A 25,322-nucleotide genomic window follows, 5' to 3' on the forward strand; every position below is an offset into this window, starting at 1 on the left:
TGATCTTGTATTTCAACACACATTAAAGTTGGCCCAAGTCCAAGCACAGTAAACTGAACTGACAAAAACTGCTTTAAACCTAAACTACATCTTTGAAGAAGAAATGACTTTAAAATTAAATGTGAATTGTTTCAAAGAGAAACTGACCTTTGACCTATAGCTCCTTAATAAGGCTATTCTTCATGTTACTGATAAATCATCCACAAAACAAGTCCTGTTGTGCAAAAAAAAAATTACTTGTTTAAGTGTATTAGCTACAGAAATGTTATGCAGTAGTCTGTGCATCTGAACCATCAGAAAATCATAAGGAGCGCATAGTTAGCAGTCAGCTTTTTTTACCATCTTGGAAATTTACAAAGTAAAGTCATACCTCTTCAATTCAGAATTTATTTCCTCTTACAATAACTTTGTTACTCCAATTAAGGTTTTAAAAGTTGATGCCAAAATTGACATGCGGTTTTTTTTCAAAAAAATAAATTCCTTGCTGAGTCAAGATATAAATCACATCACAGACTCCAGCGTTCCCCCGTTTGCTGTCCTCCTTAGTTGTGTACCTAGCGCTACGTTCATAGCTCCCAGACATCAAGGGTGTTTCATCAGTTTTTTCCTTGAGCATTTAAAAATCAGAAAAATTTAAAAACAATGTTTCTAGCACTTTATGTGACTATTTGGGAAGTTATGTAGCAAAAGAAACTCCAGCACACCGGCCGCATCAGAGACCCTAAAGCGCCCCCACCAACACCAAAAAAGGGGGAGGGGGGACAGGCGGGATATCTGCAAAAGCAATTCCACAAGAGTAATGTAAAAAAGCTGAACGACCAACTTAACACGTAATGGAAGCACTGCATTAGCAGGACTGCCCAGCCCAGCCTCCACACGTAATTAATACCACATGTTTTCTTTATCATTCTATTTGTTCTGCAATAATCTCTTCCCAACTTTCACCCTGGCCTGCAAGAGCAGGAAAACCCCCTAGAAAACTTCAGATCCGCACTTGTGAAAAGAGAAAGGGAAAGAATGCTCCCACCGCAAAGGACCACATTTCCAATTTACTAGGTAACCACACCCACCGCATTGCAGAAGCCATGAACTTGGCACGGGGTGGGGGAGGAAAGGGGAAGAAATAAGGCGAGATTAGAGGGGAACCCCAGAAAGAAAAAGCTCCAGAGGCAGGAGCCCAGAAACAACGGCCAGGAATTGGCAATGACCACATCTCCAGCGGTCCCCAGCCCCGGCCCCAGCCTCCCCACCCCCACCGCCGCAGAGCCGCCCTCGCAGACACCTACCCAGGCGGCTCGCAGCCCCGCGGGCGCCAGGTGAGCCGCGCCGCGCCAGGGCCACCATCAGCCCGGCCTGGCGCCCCGGCCTGCCCGCGCTCCTGCGCAGGATGCCAGCCGAGGGCAGGCAGGGGTGAGGGGCCCGCAGGTGCCCAGGCCAGAACCATCTCAATCTGTCGCTTCCCTCCTCCTCCTCCTCCTCCTCCTCCCCCACCGCCTGCCGGGGGCCGCTGCCCCAGTTCGCAGAAGGAGACAAGTTACATAAAAGCGGCCGACCCGGGATGCTTTGTACCCCGCGCACCTTACCGGCCCCGCGCCGCACCCGCCAGCGCCTGCACCCGGGATTAGCCCGCAGAAGCTGTACGAGGGGTGCACGGCCCCTCCCGCGCGGGCCACCCGCCCTGGGCGGCGCCGCAGTGTCGCCCCCCGCCCTCCGCACCTCCCTGCGGGGAGGGGCTGTGCGCCCGCGCCCCTAGCCCAAGGGGTAACTTAAAACATGGCGCCCCGAACCGGGGATCTGCGCAAACTGCCAGAGAAGGGACGCGGGCCAGGGCTCCTCTCGGCCAGGGCTCCGAGGGAGGCCCCCAGGCCGAAGGCCGGGGTTCAGCTCCGCGCGCCGGCCCAGACGATGCTGCAGCGCGGCGGGCGAAGCGTCCGCGTCCCCCCCTCCCCGCCCCCCGCGCCGGGCGCAGCGCACCGGCTCGGCCCGGCGGGGATCCCGGAGCCGGCCAGAGAGCGGCAGGGTTAGGCGGTGGGGACCTGGGCTGCGCGGGGCTCTGGACATTCTGGCGGCCGCGCCGCTCCGGAGCCACGCGTCAGTCGCAGGCAGCCCCGCGCGCCTCGCCCCGGGCCTCGTCCTCCGCACCTCGGAAACCGGAGACCTCCCCTCATGTCCCCCAGTGCTGGAGGCAGAAAAGTTACCTGAGGTCGGCCGGGAGGCCAGGCGCGCCGCGGCGTGGGGACGAGGCTGGGGCTCGCGTCCTGCTTGGCGGTGCGCAGAGACTCGGCGCGGGGAGGAAGCCGCAGCCCAGGGCTGCTACCGCGGCTCCCCCCGCCCCCCTTTGCAGGAGACACCGAGGCTCCGCCGAGCTGCGGCGGGGGCCCACGCCCAGACACCGTGCGGAGAAAGCCAACCTCGTCCCGACTCCCCTCCCCCGCGCGGGGGAGGGGACCACCGCAGCACTCAGGACAGTTACATTGGAACAGCCGCCTCCGTCCTGGCGCAGGGTCAGGCTCTGGGGACAACGCCTCTGAGACACTTGCCAATAGCCTTAACCTTTGGATTTCCACTTAGATTATCGCTGGGCCTCTCTGTCCCCTTGTTCTCTCCCAGGCACCCGCTGTGAGAAAGGAGGGAGGGGGTGTCCCTGACCTTCAGGTGAGTTATTTATTGGCTTAGGGGCTGCAGTATTTTGAAAGAAAACATTGAAATTGGATGGTTGCACTGTTGGGTGCTCAAGAAATACTAACTTACTAAGAAGGCCTGAATTAAAGGTTGATAAACAGAGGTTTCTCCTCTATCAGCAACTCAGATACTATGTACAAAGCTTCCGCTGAAATGCAAAGGAGGGGAACCATGCTCTGACTTGTAGGTCCTCTCACAATCTCCAAGTAACCAATGCATACTTATTTAAGAATTTTTAAGGCCCTTTCTAAATCACCTAGTCACTATCTAGGAGCTAAGGACTCATTAAGGGAGGGAAAGATGGATTCACAAAAAATTGCATCCACTAATGGATGCCAAAGCTGTGATGCAGAGTTAAGTGCCTCTGGCAGAGAAGAGTGGGCTGAACTGTCAGCCAGGCCTGAGAGATGGGGGGACTTGGCCTGGGTTCCTAGAATAGGGAAAACTCCAACGGAAAAGGGAGGTAGCATTTGATTGCCTTGGCGGGAGAGAAGGGGTCTTTGTTGGCTTGTATCAGAGGGAAGGTTGGAAAATTATGTTACTATATTGCTATGGAGTTTAGGGACCTGAGTTCTGTAGAAAATGTGCAGCATTCAGAAACTTTGAGCAAGAAAGTCTGACTTAAGTCATGTTTGAAAAAAAAAAATCTGATGACACTTCAAAGACTAGAATGGATGGGCAAATAAATAACCAGGGTGGTGATAGGAGGAGAATGTATCCTTAATCCAAGTGACAAAGGCAGTGAGGACCCAGACTGTCATTCAAGTGACAGAAAAGATTCAAATATTGGATATATTTGGGGGTCACCTATTTTAGTATCCTATGAAGACATTTAAGCATTACAGACATATGCACATCACATATGCACATACATGGCTGTTGTGTGCATTGTATGTAAGATTTGTAATAAAGGATACATTTTCCTTTTTTTGTGCACAGTAAAGTACTCTTAAAGCTTTAAAAGTGGACTTGAACAAATCATAGTGTTTACAATAAACACGAAGTTGGCATTATCATTTGAGACACAGATGGTTTCATACTTTCACTCATTTTGTTGCAGTATTTTTGGTATTTTTTTTAATTAAAAGCAAATTGTTTTCTCCATGACTCATGAATCTTAATGTTTATGGGATGAAAATCAGTGATATGAATGACTATTTTCTAGGAAAAAAAATGAAGAATACAAAGACCAAGTAAATACTTATAAGTCAGGAATACCTAACTAATTCTCTTAATAGTTCAAAAATGGGAGTGAAAACCATGTTCCTCCTGGCTTGATAGTGAATATGGTGAACAATTATGAAACCCTTTGGGCTTGACCAAGGTGCTCTGCTATTCCTTTTTGTTTTTCCTAGCACACGTGTGGAGAAAAGGGATGCTATACACACAACTCAAGAGCAGGGCATAGCTCTCTCGATAGCCTGCTTGCTTGCTCCTCTGTTACAGCCCTTGTGAAGTTGAAATGCTCAATAATTCTATTCTCCCCTTAAATAAAAAATAAGAATCCATGAAGATTGTTTTCCACTTGGGGTTTTACATATAATAAAATGAATGCAACAGTAAAATATAAAGAATGGGAGTTGGTCATCTAAAATTTTATTAAATTCAACTCTTAAATAAAAATTCATTAGGAATGTTTCATACTTGGGAATTTTTTATATATGGTAAAATATAAAGAATAGAGGTTGGCAATCTAATATTATTTAATTCACCACTCATACAGAGATGAGTTATGCCAAGACACTTAACATTTTAATCACTTCCCCCAAAAAAGCACATAAAATAAATGCCAGGAAGCCTCTGCATCTCCCATAAAGTTGTAAGTAATCCTAATCAGCTATTATATTTCACTCCAACAGCTATCAACAAGGATTAATGGAGGAAGGAGTGAATGGTAAGAAGCATTCAAAAATCTGGCTTGGTAAATTGCCTGCACTATCTCCAGGTTTATATTGCCCTCTTTTGGCAAATCTGAGCTGGTTAACTTCATAAGCTATGAAGCTTCCAGCAGTAACTATGCCAAGAAAAAAACAAATGTCAGCTTTGCTTCTAGATGTGATTCCTGTTTGTCTAGCACTGTTTCCCTTTCCTGTTGCCTCACCAATGTGGGTACAACCTGAAAATGTGAATCCATCATAGTCCACAGTTTCTCCAGTTTCACTGGAGACCAGGAAAAACATCACTCAGAATGCCTGTTTCCCTTGAAGTACTTTTGTTAACTAGGTCAAAACCATTTGAAAGCAAGCCATGGCTATTGCCTTTCCCCTGTTCAAGGTGTTTACTAGGGATTTGCTTGACTATCCAAGGCTGACCAATTTGTAGGTGATACAGGTCAGAAAAGAATATTAGAGTTTCTCAAACTAAGTTGTCTGAAAACAGTTTTATAAGTTATATATCTCTGTGAGAATAACAAGCTGAGAGGCCAGGCTTGATGGTACACACTATAATACTTGGGAGGCAGAGATTGGGAGGATTGCAGTTCAAGGTTCAAGTTAGTGAAACCAAGTTAGAGAAACCTTATCTCAATGCAACAGCCAGACATGGTAGCATACACCAGTGATCCCAGCTACTCGGGAGGCATAGGTAGGAGGATCTCAGTCTAGGCCCAACCCAAGCAAAAATATGAGACCCTATCTAAAAAACAGGAGGTGTGGCTTAAGTGGTAGAGCAACTGCCCAGCAATGTGAGGCCCTGAGTTCAAACCCCAGTACCACTAAAAAAAAGAACTTAGAAAGCAATAAATACCGTTTGTATAGGAACCATCTGTTAATAAATCAAATGTCTGGGTCCCCAGACTAAGCAAATAGAAAGCTGTGGGGTGGGATCCAGAAGGCAGGCATTCCTAACAAGCTCCCCAGAGGATTGTGACTCACACTGAATCCAACAGCCATTGACCTAGGTGACTAGTTAATATCAACAATCCCCTGAGTGGCAAAGGGTAGTGGACAGGTGTTTCATAGAACTTAGAATAAGCAAATGTGGTAGAAGATGAACCTCACTCAGACACGCAGATGAGCAGGACGGAGGCACCCGCACTACCACACACAGCCCACATTTTGCAGAAGAGTTACTGCCCTGCGCGATACTGTCCTTGTATGCATCAGTCTGCAACAGCAGTTCATTAGCAGTAAGTACAGCAATAAATAACAATGAAAGATTGTTCTGTTCCCAGTTCCAGCAATAATTGCATTAGACCCCAGTACATCTCTGACCTTTGTTTCCAAGCACACAAAACATATTTACAAAGTTGCCAAGGGACATTTCATTAAGATGGAAAATTGAGAATTAATTGCTGGCGGTTTGGGTTAGGTCTGAGATCTGGTCTGACTATACTAAACCCAAGAAATAGAGACATTACCAAAATGATTACCTCTTGGTACAATGTATCTAGGCAAATGCACTCCTTGTGCTAGCTAGTATACCAAATTAAGTAATTAACTAGAGGCTAGATGCTTCTTTTCTTAAGTACATGAAGAATTTTGTTTCAGAAAAACGTAGTGTTAATCCTGTTAAATTAATATGTTGTTAATTTTATTGTATGGGTCTTGCATTTTTCACATCAATTTGTAAGATTTTTGTTTTATGATTAAGAAGCATGAAAATTATAAGCATGAGAAATTTAAGTCTAGTTTTACATCTGTATATAAGACAACATGGTGGATGGAGCATCAGAATTATTTTCTTTTCTTAAACGGATGTTAAAGAATGAGATTTTGATGCAATACATCTGGTATATAAAATGTTAAAATATAGTGATGCCTGGGATCCAGGTATATATTTTAATATTTTCCATGTGATTTGTCTATATATAGAGTTGAGAAATAAGAATAAAAGAAGGCTAAAGCCGAACGTTAAAATGCCTCAGAGTGTCATTATATCAAGCCAGGAACTGGTGGCTGACTTTTGTAATCCTAGCTACTCAGGAGGCAGAGATCAGGAGGATCTTGGTTCAAAGCCAGCCTGGGCAACCTATCTCAAAAAACACATCACAAAAATGGGCTGGTGAGGTGGCTCAAGTATAGACCCTAAGTTCAAACCCCAGTACTGCCACAAAAAAAAAATCATTGTATCATAGAGATGCATGCATACCCATGTTTACTGCAGCATTATTTACAATGGCCAATATTTGGAATGAACCAGGGTGTCAACTGGCAGATGAACAGATAATAAACAAAATGTGGTATTCACACACACACACACACACACACACACACACACCATGGACTGCTATTCAGCCATAAATAAAAGTGAAATCCCATCTTTCCTAGCAAAATGGATGAAACTGGAAAACATGATGTTAAGAGAAATAAGCCAGACTCAGAAAGACAAGTAAATACTGCATGTTGTCATATATATGGAAACTAAAAAAAATTAGACTCATATAAGAAAAGACTGGAATAGAGGTCACTTGAGACCAAGAAGGAGAGGAGGGCTAGAAAGATTGGGTAACAGTGGCAAAATACAGTTAGGTGGGAAGAAATGATTCAGGTGTTTTATAGCACAGTAAGGTAACTAGGGTTACCCTATAATGATTTATTGGGCACTTTAAAATGACTGAAACAATCCTAACATTGCCAATGCATAGAGATGACAAATGTTTAAGGAGGTGAACATGGTAATTACCCTGATTTGATTTGATCATTGTGCCTGCCATGCATGTATCACCTTATCACACTATTCCTCATAATTATGAACAGATGCTATGTATCAATTTAAAAAATCCTGAAGAAAGAAAAAAGAATTCCTCAAAAGGATGTTATCAGAATAAATATTAATCGGAAGTGACTTTATATTATCTGAAATATTTGAAAGAAGCCTCTAGATTAGATGAAACATGCATGTGCCCCTTCTCCTCTACGAAGCAAGCAAGTCTTTCTGTTTATTTGTTTGTGGTGCTGAGGATATTTTTTTAAATGGACACTTTTATTGGTTTGCAATTATAAATCATTTGCAATTTGACTCATTGAAAAAGGATATGAAACAGTTCTAACTTTGTTGATAGTTTATAAAGGGCTCTATGGGAATTCTTGTAGCATTCCTTCAAAAATAAGAAGATGGGTTCAGAGAGGTTAAGTAACTTGTCCAAATCAGTGCTGAGGATTGAAAGCTGGAGCTTTGTAGTTTGTAGGCAAAGCTTGAGCCATGCCCCCAGTCCTTTTGCTTTTAATTTGTTTTTCAGGTAGGATCTCTTGCTTTTGTCCAGGCTGGCCTTAGGCAGGCAATCCTACTGTCTCTGCCTCCCAAGTACCTGGGATTATAGAATGAGCCACCATTACTAGCCAAAGCAAGTCCTTTTCGAGCACTCATTGGGTGTGTTTGGTGGTGCCTGCTGTCAGATTTGTTGGTGCTCACATGGGGGAAAACCTATTACTATTGCTGGTTGCCCATTTCACAATAATGTGTCAATAAAATGCTGACAGATTTCACAACAGGCATAAAGAACTCATAACACATGAAATATCATGACTAGAATTTTAACAACTCTTCAGACACACAAAAGAAAACATATCATTCATGGTTTTATTCCAAGTTCCTTAGGATGTGGAGAAGGTACTCAGGAGTACTCAGGATTATCTTAGGTGAACAATAGAAAGTTCCAGCATGGAACTTGAAATGACATGAAAACAATAAAAATATCTGAAAAATTGGAGGACTCTATAGGTCGTTATTTAAATTAATATAATAGGAGTATTTTATGAATTGGCCGCACTGACTTTCCCCAGGGATGTTCAGGTATTGATACTATACTACGTTACAGTATCTCAGCACATCCATCTCTGTTCTTATTTTGAGATCCTGCCATCATGCACTGCCTCACCTCAGAACTAAAACAACAGGGCCAATCAACCATGGGTTGAAATCCCCAAAACTGTGAACCCAAATCAACCTTTCCTCTTTGTAAGTTGCTTATCTCAGGTATTGGTTGGAGTGACAAAGGTGACTAACACACCAGGCTTCCCTGACACTCTTACCCATTATCCCACTGTACCTCATTTTTCTTATCCTCTACCCCACCACATAATTTCCTTATATATTATGCCCGTGTTCTGTCTCACACCATCCTACATGTAAGTCCCACAAAGGTAGGGACCTCCGATTCTCCAGACGTCTCAGCCACCTACAGAAGTGCTTGACAGAGTGAAGGTACAATGTTATGGATCTTAAGTGTCCCCCAAAATTACATGTGTTAAAGGTTGGTCCCCAGCTAATGGCACTATTGGGAGCTGGTGAAACTTTTTTGGGGGGGAGGCAGTGAAGATAAGTTACGTCACTGGGGTTGTGCCCTTGAAGGGGATATTGAGACCTTGGTGCCTCTCTCTCCCCCCACCTCCTTCCCAGTTGCTGTGAGATGAGCAGCAACTCATCCAAAGATACAACTGATTTGGGCAAAAAAAAAAAAAAAACCCTATAAGGTCCCCATCCTCACTCCTGAACCAACCTAAGTGACACCAGCATGGTCCCTCTTCCACCACATACCTCATTTGCTTTTTTCACAAGGACACCCAAATTCAAGAGCCTACTATCCCTGCCTCACTCTCTGACGGGTCATCCATATGTGGTGATCATTGCCAACTATGCAACCACCATGCTTCAGGCACATGATAGGAGATGGTGGGTCAGTCTAGGTATAACTTAACCACTCTCCCCATCCCTGGCTGCAGGTCTCTCTTACTCATATTTTCCATTATCAATGGCATAGCACATTAATGCTGAAAGAAACTGGAGAAAGTCCTAGTACTAGGTACTTAAGAGCTTAATGCCACTAGTTCCTAGTCATGCAAGTTAGAAACCAAGGGGTTGTCTGTCCTGACCCCTCACCTTCCCCAACCCCCTTAGAGATCCATTACCAAGTCCTCTGCATTTTACATTAAGTAACCTGCCCACCCCCACCCATCCTGCACCTTAGTACTCCTTGGGTCTCTAATCCAGTTCCCCACACATGAGTGAACTCTCTGAGATGCAAGGTGCAGGTCCTCAGTCTTGCCTCCAGCATTCCCCTCCCATTGTCCTCAGGGTAAGGACAACACTCTGGAATGCCTTCCTCAGCTTCAGTCACCCAGGCCACCTTTACATCCCTCTTTTCAACATCCCTAACTAGATTACACAGCCTCCTGAAGGGCTCTGGTAGTGGCTTTTCTATGGCCACCACTGCACCTATGCAGGTGTGTGTGACTATTTAAAGAGCCGCTGTCTATTGGGAGCTTGAACCACTTCTGCTTACTACCCTGCCCCAACTTGCACATGGCCTGGCACAGGGGTAGCCACTCACTGAATGCTTTTGATAAACACTAGTGGACTACCAGAACCATGCATAATGGTTAGGCATCAGCTCGACAGTTGGTAGCCAGGGGCTTACTACTTCTGCTGGTTACAAAGAAAAAAGGCAAACAGACCAAAACTCAGCAAGGCTTTTCAAACTTGGACACTTAAGCCAATGTCACAATAGACATTCAAATGCCTAACTATTTGTCCTTATTATTTATAACATAGACTGGGCACCTGCTCTGGAGAGGGGACAACCAGAACTGCCGATAGCACTTTTTTTCTTCCAATAAACAAACCTTGCTTTCTTCCCTACCTGTGTAGCCAGAGTGCCAACATTTGGTGATGAAACGCTGCCCCTAGTGGTGGGGAGAATGACTCAACTACTTCTGTTTAGTGGATCGGCCTCTAAATTTAGATAGGATTCATATTTGCTGCCTGGATACCAGTGGTTAATCCTGATAAGAAAGGTAAGAGGGTGCATAAATGCAAGACATTTATAAGGGGATCTGTGATGAGCTAACGAAACCCAGGAAAGAGAGTAAGTTTCTCTGTCTGCCTGGACTGGGGTGGAGGACAACACACCAGGCGGCAGTGTACAGACCAGGCCTTGAGCTGACTCCTTCCTTACCACTGTACTGACCTTGGAAGAGGCTGCCTTGCCTCATCTTCTTTTATCTGCTTTATTGTTTATAAACTCAGTGATTAGACCTGCTCCAAGGGTCACTGGGAGGATTCAATGAAATAATTCATGTAAAAAGCACTTACTAACTCTAAGTGCCATATAATGCCCCATAATTGTGGATTGCACTATTTGTCACACATCGCCTGCTACTCACATTAATACCACTTAGCAGGTCTCCCTTTGCCAGCGCAGCCCGGGGGGTCCCTGAGGTTTCCCTCCCTTGTGTCACCCCTGTGGACACAGAGAAGCAGACACAGAGCAAAGGGGCCCTTGGATAATCAGCCCATTTGACAATATGAAGGAGAATGGCTCTCAACTCTCCAGAGGTGTGTTGAATGTATAAATCCACTTCAGACAAAAGCGATCTGGGAAGACACAGCCAGGAGCCCCAAATAATGCCCCCTTTGAGATTGCTGACTTAGTTCCTTGCCTGATCAGATGGGGTAAGTGCAGGAAATTGCATCTGCTCAGAGATTCCAAGCCTTAGGCTTTTAAATAAGTGCATAAACACAGATATCAAGGTGTGCTTTTCCTAATATTTTTCTAGTCTTGCAGCCATTGCTCAAGGCATTTTTAAAGCACTTATTTGAAAAATGCTCCCAAGAGTGTGTGCCTCATTATTTTGGAATCACTGTGAAAATTGCAAATACTTACGTTATTGAAGATAAATTGATTTCTTTTTTTGAGTGAGCCAAAATAGTTTAGCGCCAAGATAATGAAATGGAGGGTTAAGTGGGGTCAGAGCCCTTCAACACCAAAAGAACAACAAAAAAACAAAAGTCCTGCATTTTAACTATAAAAAACCTAAATTTTTAGAATAGTTTAATGTGCTACTTTGGAGGGTGTTTAAAAAGTAGTTCCCAAAAGATTTTGAGCAACAGAATTATCTTCACTCACAATAACAACAGTCATTTATTGAGCACTCTGTAAGCACTTAAGATTTAGAAAACCCCTAACTCTTTTATACCCACCTTACAGATGGGAAGTAGGTGACTTATCATGATAAGTAAATGGCACTACTGCACTTACTTGCATAGATGTATTTACAGAAAGTTCTGTGTATCAGTTTCCAATCACAGATCAAAAATATTCAGAAAAAAATTGTCACTGTACTGAACATATACAGACTTTTTTCCCCTTGACATTTCATTATTCTCTAAACAATACCATATGATAACTAGTTACATAGCATTTACACTGTGTTGGTATTGTAAGTAATCTAGAGGTGATTTAAGGTATAAAAGAGGATGTGCAAAGATTATATGCAAATATATGCCATGTTATCTCATATACTTGAGCATCTGTGATTTTGGTATCTATGGGGAGTCCAGGAACGAACCCCCATGCATAGTGATGGGACAACTGTACCTGAGTAGTGCCCTTCTCTCCAAGAAGACATCATACCTTCAATGCATTCTGATATATTCATTAAAATTTTATCATTTAATGGTAAAACTTCATTTTATCAATACAAAAATAGAACATTGAAACACATATGCAAGGTTTTTTGAGTCTGGGCCAACCCACTAAAAGCAGAGCTTTGCAAATGTACAGAAATTCCTAATACCTAGAGGAACAATGACAGAGCCTTCCAAATGGGAAGCAGAAATGAGCCTAATAAAAACCTGGGAAAGAGTAGCAGACAATGACATTTGTATCCAGACCTTAAGTCTATAGTATTTAGAACAACCCTCTAAGTGTTATAATTATTGAATTATAGAGAAGTTGTACAGTCTCAGAGATGAAGCTGGACAGTGACAGTAGTGTTTACACCTGGATCTGAAAGTTGCTGGCTGTGAGGAAAGACACTTAAGCTTCAAGACCTCAGTGTCCCCACTGAAAAATGAGGATAACCACACTGTTCTCTTCATGCCACGGCTTGAGAATCAACTACATTAAGCTCTTCCAATTGTGCTAAACCTATGGTAAGCACATATAATTTAGCTACTATTACCAACACTTATGTAAGAATTCATTAATTTTTTTCTAAGAGTCATTATCTGAAGAGGTTATAACAGGACAACATTCATGTTCTACAAGTGACAGTGGTGGTGTAATTCAATTAGACTATATCAAGTATGAGTTTTCCAATATTAAGAGCATTGTCTTTGCCAATATTACACAATGTCTGAAAGTAATTATTTGATAGTTGCTAAAGTGAAACATTTTTAGGACTACTTGCACATAAACTCTGGAATAAGAATAATTTGGCATGCAGTCCTCAGAAACATGAATAAACTCTTCTTTTCCCATAGAGGACTTTGAGATCTTCAAAATAGTTTCATAAAGTTGACACAGCCACAGTGACTCCAAAGTTATAGACCAAAATACAGACAAAGTATTTGCTATCGTGGAATGTTCCTGTGTCATTAAATATGATCTTACTAAAAGCCCTGTTTACAAATGAATAGAGAAGGAACATTTTCTTGATTTCCTAATTTGGAGCACTCAGAGAGAGAGAGACAGAGATTGGGGGTGGGGGGAGACAGAGAGAGAGAGAGAGAGAGAGAGAGAGAGAGAGAGATACCCTAGAGTACTTGCCTTAACTACAGGAAGTCCTAGAGAAAACTTGTTGGGGAGCCGTGAACACACAGCATCAGGTAGAATACCAAAAGCAAAGTTTCATAGCAGCAATGCAATAAAAGGCAAGTTGATGGAATTGAAATCCCACAGCTTTACCCATACTTCAAGCATGCCACGAATTAGAAAGGCTTTTGTCCAAGTACCTGAAATGCCAAGCACTAAAACAGTCTTTCTAACGGAAAATGTCTTCTGAGTTCCAAATAACTAATCTACGAATGAACGTATAATGTTTACAGTCATGACCATTTGGTGTAATTTGCTGCCTTCTTGCAGTTCATGTCAGTCACAACCTTTACTTTCATACCTCTTTAGAAAAACTTATTATGCTAAACAAGATTATTGAAGGTTTAATTACTGTCTTTGCTTCTTAGTATAGGACCTAAATAAAATAATTTTTCATCTCTCACATGATAAGCAGTTTTTCTAGTAGGAAAATGTATTACACCTGTACTGTAGCCTTAGGTTATTCTCTTTAATATTTTGATTTCATGCACTCTGTAGCAACAGCATGTTATTTAGCTTCCCTTTATGTGATTTTTCTTTTCACATCAGTTTGATCTATAGCTCAAATTCCAATACACTCTCCAGATGTGAAAATGTATGTCTGTCCACTGACCTTGTCCCGTATGGTCTTGTCCAATAGAAAATTTTCCTCCCTCACAATTTGTTAGAATTCATTTGCTAGGTTAGGTTTTTCCATAACTGTGACTTACAAAAATGTGGAGAGTAACTTAAGGTGCTTGTATAAAAGGATGATATAAAAATGGAAATAGCACAAGAGCTGATTAAAGCTAAACCTAAAATTAGATGGGTTCCCTTGATTACTGGCATAGCAACAGCCTGATGAGTGATGGATGGAGAACAGCCATAGTCGGCACTAATCTAGATTCACTAACTTTAAGAGTGAGGAACTCTTATCCTTACCTTAGAGTTATTTTTTTAAGAAAAAAGCTCCCTCTGAGACACATAAAGACTGAACAATTTTGGCACTATCAACTTGATAAGAACAACTTTTTAATTTTAACTTTTTCAAACTTAATTCACTCTGCAGGAAGACACAACTGGTTACTGAGCTCAGTCAAAGCCTCAGGTAAAGTACAAGTTCATCTAAGTAGGGGAATTAAGCTTACACATCCTAAAAGTTCAAGAGAACACTGCAGGATGCCCTGCCATACGATTCGCAGCAACATTCTGAAAAATCTGCATTTGTTCAGGTACACTGATCAGGATGGCGAACATTTGCACATTTACTGAAAGGAAATTAAATGGCAAGTGTTGTGCGACTAGAGTGTTACATTCCATACTTTACATGGTAATTTCCAAGACTTTATATTGGGGGAGGGAGAAGAACAAAGAACTTAGTATCTACTATGGTTTTCTTATGGTCATAGAAGACAAATCCCTCAAAAGAAGGATCAAACTAAAGCGCTAGTAATGGACTCCATGAGGCATTCATAAGAATTTTACTGTAATGGTGTGATACAAAGTTATAATTAATTTTTAAAATTTGCTTCATTTGCAGAGCATCCTGAGGTGCCAGAAAGTAAGAAAGCACTTTAAAAGGGGCAGGGGAGTGCGGGGAGCATGACATACAGAAAAGACAGTGGAGCCAACCTGAGGTCCTAATGGCCAAGGCTGGACCACCTGAGTAAAAATATAAAATAAGGAGTTAGAGATACAGCTCAGTGGTGAAGCACTTGCTTAGCATATGTGAAGACCTGGGTTTGATTCCCAACCCTAGGGGAAAAAAGAATAATCTCAACATCCTCCCCATCATTCCTGAGGATTCCTAGGGAAGCCTGTACGCTCCAGCTTTGAAAAATATAAACTAAGGACAGAATTGGATTATAACCCAGAGAATAAAGTGAATACCCAGGAGTCCATACTGCTCTAAATAAATGAATGAATAAACAGATAAAAGGAGGAGAAGGATTCCTATTAATAATTCTAAGAGGAATAAGAAACTAGAGAAAACACCATTAGAAAAGTACAGTAGTAATTGCTATAAGGAAGATACATGATATGCTAGCATTAGCAGATATATGTGAAATTTGCATTGCTACAAAGGACCTTCCCTTTTTTTCTTCCCATTTTTCTTTTTAGGGGGAGGGTCTGAACTTAGAGCCTCACACTTGCTAGGCAAAACCTCTACCACAGGAGCCACACCCCTAGTCCTTGTTTTACTTTAGTTTTTGGATAGAGTGTTGTCCAGGGCTGAGCTGGACCACATCCTCCTACCTGTGCCTCCCTCCTAGCTTGGATTACAGGTGTGAGCCACCTCACCCAGCCCTTGAAATATATCTTAATTACAAAGGGAAACATGTTAACAATGCAGGAGAAAAAGTCAACAGCCTCTATCTTAACCCAGTGATCAAAGTTAACATAATCAATAATATGACACATGCATGTTACCTGTACTTACTATGATGCATGGGCGGCATGAGGACATCACTTCTGTAGACTCCAAAAATACCAAACCTGAATGTAATCATGGCAAAATGTGAGACAAATCTAAGTTGGGGGACATTCTACATACACCTTAATGAGTTACTCTTCTAAAGTGTCAGGATCATGAAAGACGGCAAGACTGAGACCTGCCTCTGATGGAGAAGAATAAAGAAATTCCCAGTAACTCACTAGTGTACAAGGTGGGATCCTGGACTGGAATAGAAAAGACATTAGTGAGAAAATTGTGAAATGAGAACAAAGTTTGTATTTAGTCAGTAGCACTGTAACAATGTCGATGTCCACGTTTTAGTCATTGTACTGCATTTATGTAAGTGTTAACATTAGAGAACATGAGTATGGGTTATATGGGAACTCTTTGTTTTGCTTTTATTACTTCTCTTTAATCTTACATTTTTTCAGAATAAAAAGTTTATAGTGAAAAAATAAAACGTTAAAAATCCTTGCTTTGCTGCTCTGCCATCTAGACTGAGTTGTAGTTTGAAGGATTAACAGGAGTTAAACAATAAAAGCTGGGATCACAACTAGCTCTGATGAAAGAAAGATGAACCATGTGACCTGGTTACATTCCTCACTCGACCAATTAAAAACTGTGTGACCTCAGGCAAGATAAAGTTCCTATGTGTCTCTAAAGCTCAGATACTTCAGATACAAAAAGGGTATGGGGCAGGATTCCCTCATAAAGCTAGAAATGATGACGAAATGAATGAGCTACACAGAGTAACAACCTTGGCACATGCTTGGAGCCCAATCACTGTTACCCATGACAAGGCAGTGATAAAGGACTACTTGCACATGCCTGGCCACCAGCACAGATCTCCCTCCATGAAGTCCTGAGGGCATTGCACCACTGCGGATCTCATCAGAGCTATCTTCCTTGCCCCCCTTCCCACTCATTTTTGACTGGACATTTATTGAGCACTTCTTGTGTTTTAGCACTGTATCATGGTATCAGGAGCACAAAGATAAGAAAAAGTAAATGGGTGTTTTCTCTTGCTACAACAAAATACCTGAGACTGGGTCATTTATAAAGGAAACAGATTTGGAGGGGTACATGGTTCTGAAGGCTGAGCAATCAAAAAGCATTGTGCTAGTAAGAGCCTTGTGCTCCTTTGTCGAATGACAGAAAGTGAAGGATACAGGGGCTCATGTGGAAGAGACAAAATAGGAGGGGCATGCCTTGGTCACAACAACCTATTCTTGTAACTAATCCAGTCTTGTGAAAAGAATTCACTCCTGTGAGAAAAGCATGCATTAATCCCTCTTAACAACCTAATCACCTCTTAGAGAACCCACGACCTCTCAATAACACTACATTGAGAATCAATTTCCACATGAGTTTATCGGGGGACAAACCACATCCAAAGCACAGCAGTGTGTCTGTTCTGGAGGGAAGAAGGCATGCCACTTGTCTAGTGGGAGAACAGGCAGATGTGTCAGCAAGTCATTTCCTTTAGCACTGGGAAGGCTATGCCAACACCCAACCCAGCTAAACTGAGCTTACTGGAGAAGAAAAATGTAGATGGCAAAGAATTAGAGGATGGAGGGAAGAGATTCTAGAAGGAAGGAACAACTGAATTAGAAAAGAGACCCAGGATCCTGCAAGGGCCAGTGGCACGGGAAGAGAAGTTGGGGAGATTCTGAGCAGAAGCAGACAAGGCAGGTGATGGACAAGGATGCAGATCAAGGTTGGTCTTTGAGTTGTAAGGGGGTGAAGGGGAGCAGGGGGAAAGGGAACCTGAGTTGTAGTCAGGAAAGAAGCACAGTTAGGTTTGTATTTTAGAGCTATCATCTGCCTGAGTTCAGGAGCGGTGTCACACACCAACGAGGAGAGTTTTGTTATCATTTAAGCAAGAAACAGTATTATTAATAAAACAGCTATTATTTCCACATTGCTCAGTTATTATTAGGGCACTAATAGTAGAGCGGGAAGAAAGCAAGATGGGTTAAGAAATATACCAGAATCTGGGCACCGGTATGAACAACTGGGGAAAAAAAGCACTCTGCCTGTTCTAAGAAATGTATGTTTTGGTTATAAAAAGGAAAATATACGTGTTATCCCTGAGATTACATGCTGTATGTTAAGGTAAAAAATTCAGATGTGAATTTTAAGACATGCAAGAATGCAGTTTTTCCCAAGTATGTTTTAGGTGATACACAAGTTAAAAATGATAGACCAGGGCACCTCAGGAGGGCACCCTCTCCATCTATTCCTAAAGCTTCCTTTTTCTTTCCACCAAGGTTTCTGCCAATCCCTCAGGATGGTTTTTAAAAAAGAAAAAAAGGTATAAGGGGAAGCAAGGACTTTGTTGATACATTCCAGAATGTTTTTGCAACAGTAAATGTGAAATACAGATCTAGATTTCCCAGAGGTATGCACATGTTTGCAAGGAGGCCCCACAGGGTATACTCAAGCTCTGATCAGATGCAAAACATCTGTGGGTGATGCTGATCATTTGTCAACAGAAGGAGAGACTAATGAAGTTGTGAAGTTTCAGTAACTTTCCCCAAGGCATCTTCTAGCAGGATATACTCAAAAACGTTCACAGGCTCTCTGATGCAGGAAACGTTAAATATTTTGCTCTCAAAGTTCAGAATTTGGGGCAGCTGACGTCCTAAATTAAGAACGTGTTATTGAGTATGGTGCATGATAACCATATCTCACAAATCTTTGGAGAGCTTTAGTATGGCTCTACCATGTTTTGAATTCAAAAACTCTTATAAGAAACTCAAGCAGAGTGTCTGGAATCCCAGCTATCTGGTAAGTGGAGTTAGAAGGACTGTGGTTGGAAGTTAGCCAAGACAAAAGTGTAACACCCTTTATGAAAAACAAACTAAAATCAAAAGGACTTGGGGCATCTCAAGGCCCTGGGTTCAAATCCTAGTACTGGCAAAAAAAAAAAAAGCCTATCTCAAACTGAAAATTTACAAGAGGAAACTCAAAACTTGGTTATCAAAACCTGAAGAATTAGTTGAAGTTTGAGTCTGGCGCTGGTTTTTCAATCTCCATAAGTACACTTATGCAAAATGTATCTTGATTACACTGGGTAGATTTGATTGGAAAATGTTTCCTTCCACAAAACTACATAGCATTTTGTAACAATTTTCCATAATCTGGAATGGGTATACCCAGAGTTTGTCCTTCAGATACTGGAGGCCACCTCAAAGAAGAAACAATGAAACAAAACAAGGACTGCAGGCTCCCTTTGGTAAACAGTATTTTGAGTCACGTGTTTGCATCTTAAGAGTTGTTGAGCTCTCTGACCTATTTTTAGCAAGTAGTGGTACTTCCTTCAGTCAATCCAATGTCAATACCAACCACTCACCTTTTAATTTGGAATTACTATCACTGCTGTGTGCATGACCAAAACAGTAATTAAGAGTCTGCAGGGTTCATGAACAATTAAACTAAAATGCTGCTGAGGCATAACATATAAAACAGTCCTCCTAATTGGAGATCGCCCTGTTGTGAACAGACACCCGAGGAACAACAGGAGAGGAGGAGCAGCATGGGTACATTCTTGGTCTCCTTACAGGCAGATGCATTTTACAACAGGTCATAACTAACACCATGGAGGCTGATCTAGAGGCAGGAGTTTCTCTTCTACGCAGGTGAAAACATCTTTTCTGTACATTTCCCAAGAGCAGGTAGTTTTCCCTAGTTATCTTCAATATCTCTACCTGGGGCTGATTATCTGGCGTACCTAGTTGGAATTCTATTTGTCAAGATCTCATAAATTATAAGAATTAAATGGTATTTCTGAACACTTCAGCTTTGCAGAAATCCAGGTTTTTGTTACTCTAGCTACATGAACTTGGTTTAGAGTTAAAGACTTGCCCCTATCAAACTTTTGATTGTTTTCTTTTCAATGTCAGCTCTGTATGACACAAGCTTTCTAAATGCATGCTTAGGGGTAAATGAGAATCATTTTGTTGGGTATGATAATTTCTTTAATTGTTTTATTTTTTTAGATAGGGTCTTACTAGGTAGCCCAGGCTGGCCTTGAACTCACTCTGTAGCCCAAGCTGACCTCAAAACTGTTGATCTTCCTGCCTCAGCCTCCTGAATGCTGAGATTACAGCTGTGCGTCACCACACTCAGTTGGTTATGATCATTCTTCTAAGGAGGCACATCACAATGATGCTCTCAGGATGTCTGGAGGTGAGAGGAGTTTTCCATTTTTCCACAAAAGGCAAAACGCAGCTGTGCTTTGAGGGTTTAAGGTCCTCTCCTGCCTTCAGGCTGTCAGCAATCACTTCTTAATTTTATCTGTATGCCTCCTTTTATCACCTTTCTCATCCTTCAAATCCACTGGTGAAACTTGTTACAATTATATTTAGAACAAGAATACACGGGCTGTGGCTTCATCTAACTTTTCCTATCACTAAGAAAGGTTTGCTCTAATATGCAGGGTTTGCAGTGGCTGTTTGGTAGCATTTCTCATGTCCTGGAATTTGGTGTTTTGGGGTACGAGAAACACCAAGCTATCCCAGATAGGAAAGGTGCTGTTTTTCAATACATAAAGAGAATTCTGAGTTAAATAGGTTTACTATGGCTGGCTTGAGTACTGAAATCCCATTTACAGTATTTTTAACATGAGAAAAATGTATTTGGAATTCTAAACATCAGGCTCACAAGTGTCTAGAATACCACCCATTCTTATGTTGGGGACTTCCATTACTCACACAGGTTTTATTTCTCTGCTGTTGCCTGGCAACGGACATGTGGCAGGAGATGTCAGAGGTTAAGGAGCAAACCAAAGTCATTATGGAAAGCAAGCCCTTATCAGCATTTTCCATCTCACTTTGTAATCTTTGAAATAAAAGTGCTCTCATTGTATTAAATGTCTGTATTTTTTCTTATCAAATGCCAAGATTTTAGAGACTGTTTTTCCTTTCTGAATATGAGTGCATTACACATAGGGAATGTGCATTGCTTTGAAATGGATTTCCCAATGATGCTGGCATACTTTAAAGGTTAAAGTGAAAAGCTGATGGTATTCTGTAGTCACGTGCTGTGTGAAAAGTCACTGTGGACACATTTGAAAGCCTCCCAAGACATCAAATGACTCTAAATATCCTCACTTCGAACCAGCAGTTAATGTTGAGTTAAATTCCATTTTCAATAGTATTTGTCTGCTTATTAGAAAATTATCCTTTAGGAAAAGGAATGCAATGAGTTTATAGGTTTGTTTGTTTCTGTTTCAAAGTGGGACAGGGATGTGATCAAAATGCAAGCAGCATTTCTGGTGTATTTTTTTCAGCCTTTTTCTGTACCAAATGCTGGGTTCCTATGGATTTGTTGCCCATGCAGAATGGATTGCATTTCAGCACAATCCACTGTACAACTTCTTTTCCAGTGGGGATAACACTATAGGCTTTAGTGACATTTCATTTCTAACTGGTGTTCCATGAGTCTTGGTCCAAATGTTAACTTTTCCAAATGACTTCTATAAAGGTAAAGCAACCTGAGTTAGAATTGTATTCTTATTGACTTGAAGTAGATTATTCTTGCAGGAAGATTTTTTTTTTTTATCTCTGTTGGTTGGTCCTCCTTCATTTTATCTCTGTGAAGTCACACCCACCAACTATTCAGGGCTGTGTCCCCAAAGACCATCAGACAAAAATAGTCCTACCCTTCCTCCATTCTCACATGCTTTGGCAAGTCTGCACTCTTAAGTTCTTGTCTGAGATTAGAAAGTAAAACCCTCTGTTGAGTAATTCTTATCAATTAAAAGTAATTCTTATGGAAAATATACCCATGAGAACTGTCAGAAGGATATGGCAACCTGTCAATTCCTCTGAACTGCCTACACTTTACTCTTCCACCCACCCATGTATCAGAGTCACTGGCTTGTTCAGAGCTACTGTGCTCAATTAGGCTGTGCACACATGTGACATCATCTCTCCACGTATTGCTCTTTGAGCCCTGGCATCAGAAGACATGTGACAGAAGTATCAATAGTGGGTGGGAGCCAGGATGGCACAGAAGGGAAAGACAGAAAACCTCACTTGAGCAGCAAAGAAAGTAAGTTTCTGTGACCACGGGGTCACTTCTAAGGAAAGTCAAGAAAATGCAGGTAAGGAACTTTTTGCATTAAATCCAAAAGTGACATTTAAGATCTGACACGTCCAATTTGTGTAGTATGAGAATGTCATCTCTGCAATACACATTTAGGAAGTAGTTTTGCTCATAATACTACATTACCATTTCACCCACACACATATGCAATTCTAGAAATTATCCCAAACCTGTTACTATATTTTTTACCTACACAAGGAAGAAAACAGCTTCATTAGAAGATAAAGCACATGAGGAATCTAGAAAATTTTGCTTTTCCTGAGTAAAATAGTAATACCGCCAATCAAAAGCAGTCTATATCTTCAACAAATAGGTTGAACATCTGCTTTAATAATTTAGTTATTAAATTAAAAGGAGGGAATATAACTAGAAATGAGCATTGCCACTATGACGAGATGTGATGTGAATACTCCCAAGTAGCTGATATATTCCCATATGGCGTACTTATTGGAGGGAGGGATTTTATGTTAGGATTTTTAGAAGCTTATGTACACATGCTGTTTGAATGGTTTGGTTCCAAGACTAGCAGGCACCTCAGTACTTCACATGTCCCCAGCATACATGGTTTCCTATGTTCTTTTTCTAAAATCTACATCCATTAGAAACCTCATCTCATGTAGACAGCACACCTAAAAAGAATCATTATTATTATTTACATTATACTTACAAACCAGTAAGAAAAAAATTAGTTACTTATGTTTCTTAAAAAAAATCTACTTAGGTGAAGAATTACCTAATTTCAATAAGTAGTGAGTGTAATACAAAAGTAATTCAGATCCTTGGGAAAAAAATTATCCAATGTATAAATACTATAATAACATTTTCATATGAAAATTATTTCTGTTACTAGTTCATCCTTCAAAACTAATTCAAAGTCAAGTTTCCCTTTAAGCTGAAGGCATGGCTCAAGTGGTAGAGTGTCTCCCTAGCAAGAAGAGTAAGGCCCTGAGTTCAAACCTCAGTATCACACCTCCCCCCCCAAAATTTCCCTTTTGTGATGTTAGCGATATAACCAATGGCCTTGGATATACTAGGCAAGACTCTACTACTGAGCCAATATATCCTGAGCTCTCAAGCTTCCCTCTTAATGCTACCTCTCTAATCACTTGACTTGCTCTAATTCTCTACGCATGGCATGAGAGATACCACAAACGTGCTTTCTATTAGAATCAGGTTTTTAAATTATTATTATAATCTGCTGAGGCCAGGCATGGTGGTGCATACCTGAAACTCCAGCTACTTGGAAGGTGGAGATGGGAAGATTGTAGTTCAAAGCCAGCCTTGGCAAAAAGTTAGTGAAACCCTACCTCAAAAGCAAGCTGGGCATGGTGGGGCATACCTGAGGTCCCACCTACTTGGGAGGAGGAGGTGGGAGGATGGCAGTCCCAAATGGGGCAAAAGCATGAGACCCTATCTGAAAAACAAATTGAAAAAAAAGGACTAAAAAAAGGAGGCATGGTTCAAGTTGTAGAGTGCTTGCCTAGCAAACACAAGGCCCTGAGTTCAAACCCCAGTACTGCCACAAAAAAAAAAATCAATCTACCAAAATCTTGAATGTATTTCATTAATTTACAGAATATATACAACATATATATATATCAACATACAAGCATTTTTAATATATATTTCTAATTTGACTCCTTCTGCCATCTCAGAGTCAATATTTCTAGAACTGGGAGGTTTTCCCTTTCTATCCCCCAAATGTGGTTTATGCTGAGCACGTCCTTCTCTCCTGAGAGTCCGGGCTTTCAACACATCCTTCATGAGGCTGCCTCTATGACTAGATCTCAGTAAAAGTCCCCGAGTCTCTAGTGAGCTTCCTGACAACATGTAGTCATAGACTTTGATAGAGAATTAAGGCCTCCCGTTGTGACAAGACCCTTGAAAACTTGTATCTGGTTTCTGCAAGAGTTCACCCTTGAACAAGTCTTCTCTGTTGCTTTTATCTATGATTTGGAATCAGTCTTAGCTGTGAGTATGACTTGACATAGGATCCTCTGAGCAAATCCCTGGACTAGGACCTCCAGCACAGGTCTCCTGGCCTGTTACATCATTCCAGTTTCCAGATGCCCTTGCCATCACTTCCCCACACCTTCCACAAGACACCTGTCCACTAGACACCACAACCTAGATCACTGTTTGTGCAGGGGAAAGGGCAGGGTGGTTCCTATGAACATTCTCAGCCAAGAGACCTGGACTCTGTTCTTGGTTCTTTGTCTTTCTGCTGTCATTTGTTAGTTAATCCTGAACAACTCACAACCGTGCTAGGCTTTAACATCCTTACAAATAAAGTAGGTATATGTACTTATTAAAAGTACATACGTACTATATGTACTTGACTAAAAGTACAGGTACAAATAATATCCAGGTGCAGGATTTTGACTTTTGGCAGTTTCTTACTAGTTTTGCTACTAAAAGTCATATTCTATCAGAGTTGATTCCAAAGCTAAACAGCTCTGTGAAGAAAGGCCCAATTTTCTTGTAACTTCTAGCATGAAAAGTCATTTTTACATAGGTCTGTAAAAATGCCTGAATTCATTGAATAAATGTAGGAAATAGTTCATAATTAGACATGTAAAGGAAATCAGAATGTGTTGCAAAAATAGAAATAATACTCAAAATATCATGCCCTAAGATACTTCTCCCAGGTTATAGTATTACTGTTGGAAGTCACAGTTAGGAAAAATAAAATAAATCGAATTAAGAGGTAGCAGCCCAGCAGTTGGTGGGAAAGAAGTAGGGTCCCTGTTCAGCCATTACCCATGTCCCTTAGCACGAGGCACATGGAATAGAAAGGAAATAGCCTCTTCTCAGATATCAAGAACCCCCTTTGATAAATACATAGGAAGATGGAAAGGTTTCACCAAGAAAAGAGCTCACAGAGATGCCTCTCTGAGTGTTTACTGTTTCTTTATACAGTCTTGTCCATTAGTCATTTCAAATTCCAATCATTGTTGAAATTCATTTTCTGTAAGATCCACAGAAGACTAACAAATTCACCGAGGGACCCAGACATCATGCTCTCCAGCGCAAAATAGGTGAGCCGGGCATATGAGCAAAGTCATTCCTTCAATGTTTAAGTAATATGTATATTTTAATGAAGTTAGGTTTCCAGTTGTTTTTACCATTACTTCCAAAATAAACTTAAATTCCATTTCACTATTCTTCTGTGTAATTCTTGGCACAAAAGAAAAATGAATCACAACTTGTGAATTGCAAAGTCTAAGCATAAGTACACAGCATTCTTGTCTTTGGAGAGCATTCAAACTTTCCTTTTAACTACTTCCTAAATTGAAGTTGCCATCACAACTAAAAGCTGTTTCCAAACTGTTCAAGCGTGTGTCCCTAGAGAAAAGAATTTCTAACAAAAGAATTTCTGATTTGCTGTACCAAGAAGGACAAAAGAAAAGGTGAGATGACATCGTAGCTAAACTCCATGTCTTTTCATCTCCAGATTTTCCTGCTGCAAGCTGAAAAGCACAGCTTTCAAACCAGAGGAAAACTAAAGAATGGTTAGCAAAGCAAAGTCATGAATGAATAAACACTCAGAAGCATCATGCA

The 25,322-nt window shown here is 41.3% G+C and overlaps 1 protein-coding gene across 31 annotated transcripts in view; it reads right to left on the reverse strand.

The window, feature by feature from the left end:
* Nucleotides 1-25,322, reverse strand: part of Epb41l3 (erythrocyte membrane protein band 4.1 like 3) — a 237,730-nt gene that overhangs the window by 164,852 nt on the left and 47,556 nt on the right. The window contains exon 1 of one of the 31 annotated variants that reach the window (XM_074070271.1): nt 2,199-2,823. The exons of 28 other annotated variants lie outside the window; for them this stretch is intronic. The gene's annotated coding sequence lies outside the window, so the exon portion shown is untranslated. Of the gene's footprint in view, nt 1-1,578; nt 1,699-2,198; nt 2,824-25,322 lie in introns of those variants that run through there. 2 more of the 31 variants (XM_074070282.1, XM_074070273.1) reach the window with 2 other exon arrangements.

This window comes from Castor canadensis, chromosome 4, assembly GCF_047511655.1.
Source record: "Castor canadensis chromosome 4, mCasCan1.hap1v2, whole genome shotgun sequence".
Taxonomy (NCBI): domain Eukaryota; kingdom Metazoa; phylum Chordata; class Mammalia; order Rodentia; family Castoridae; genus Castor; species Castor canadensis.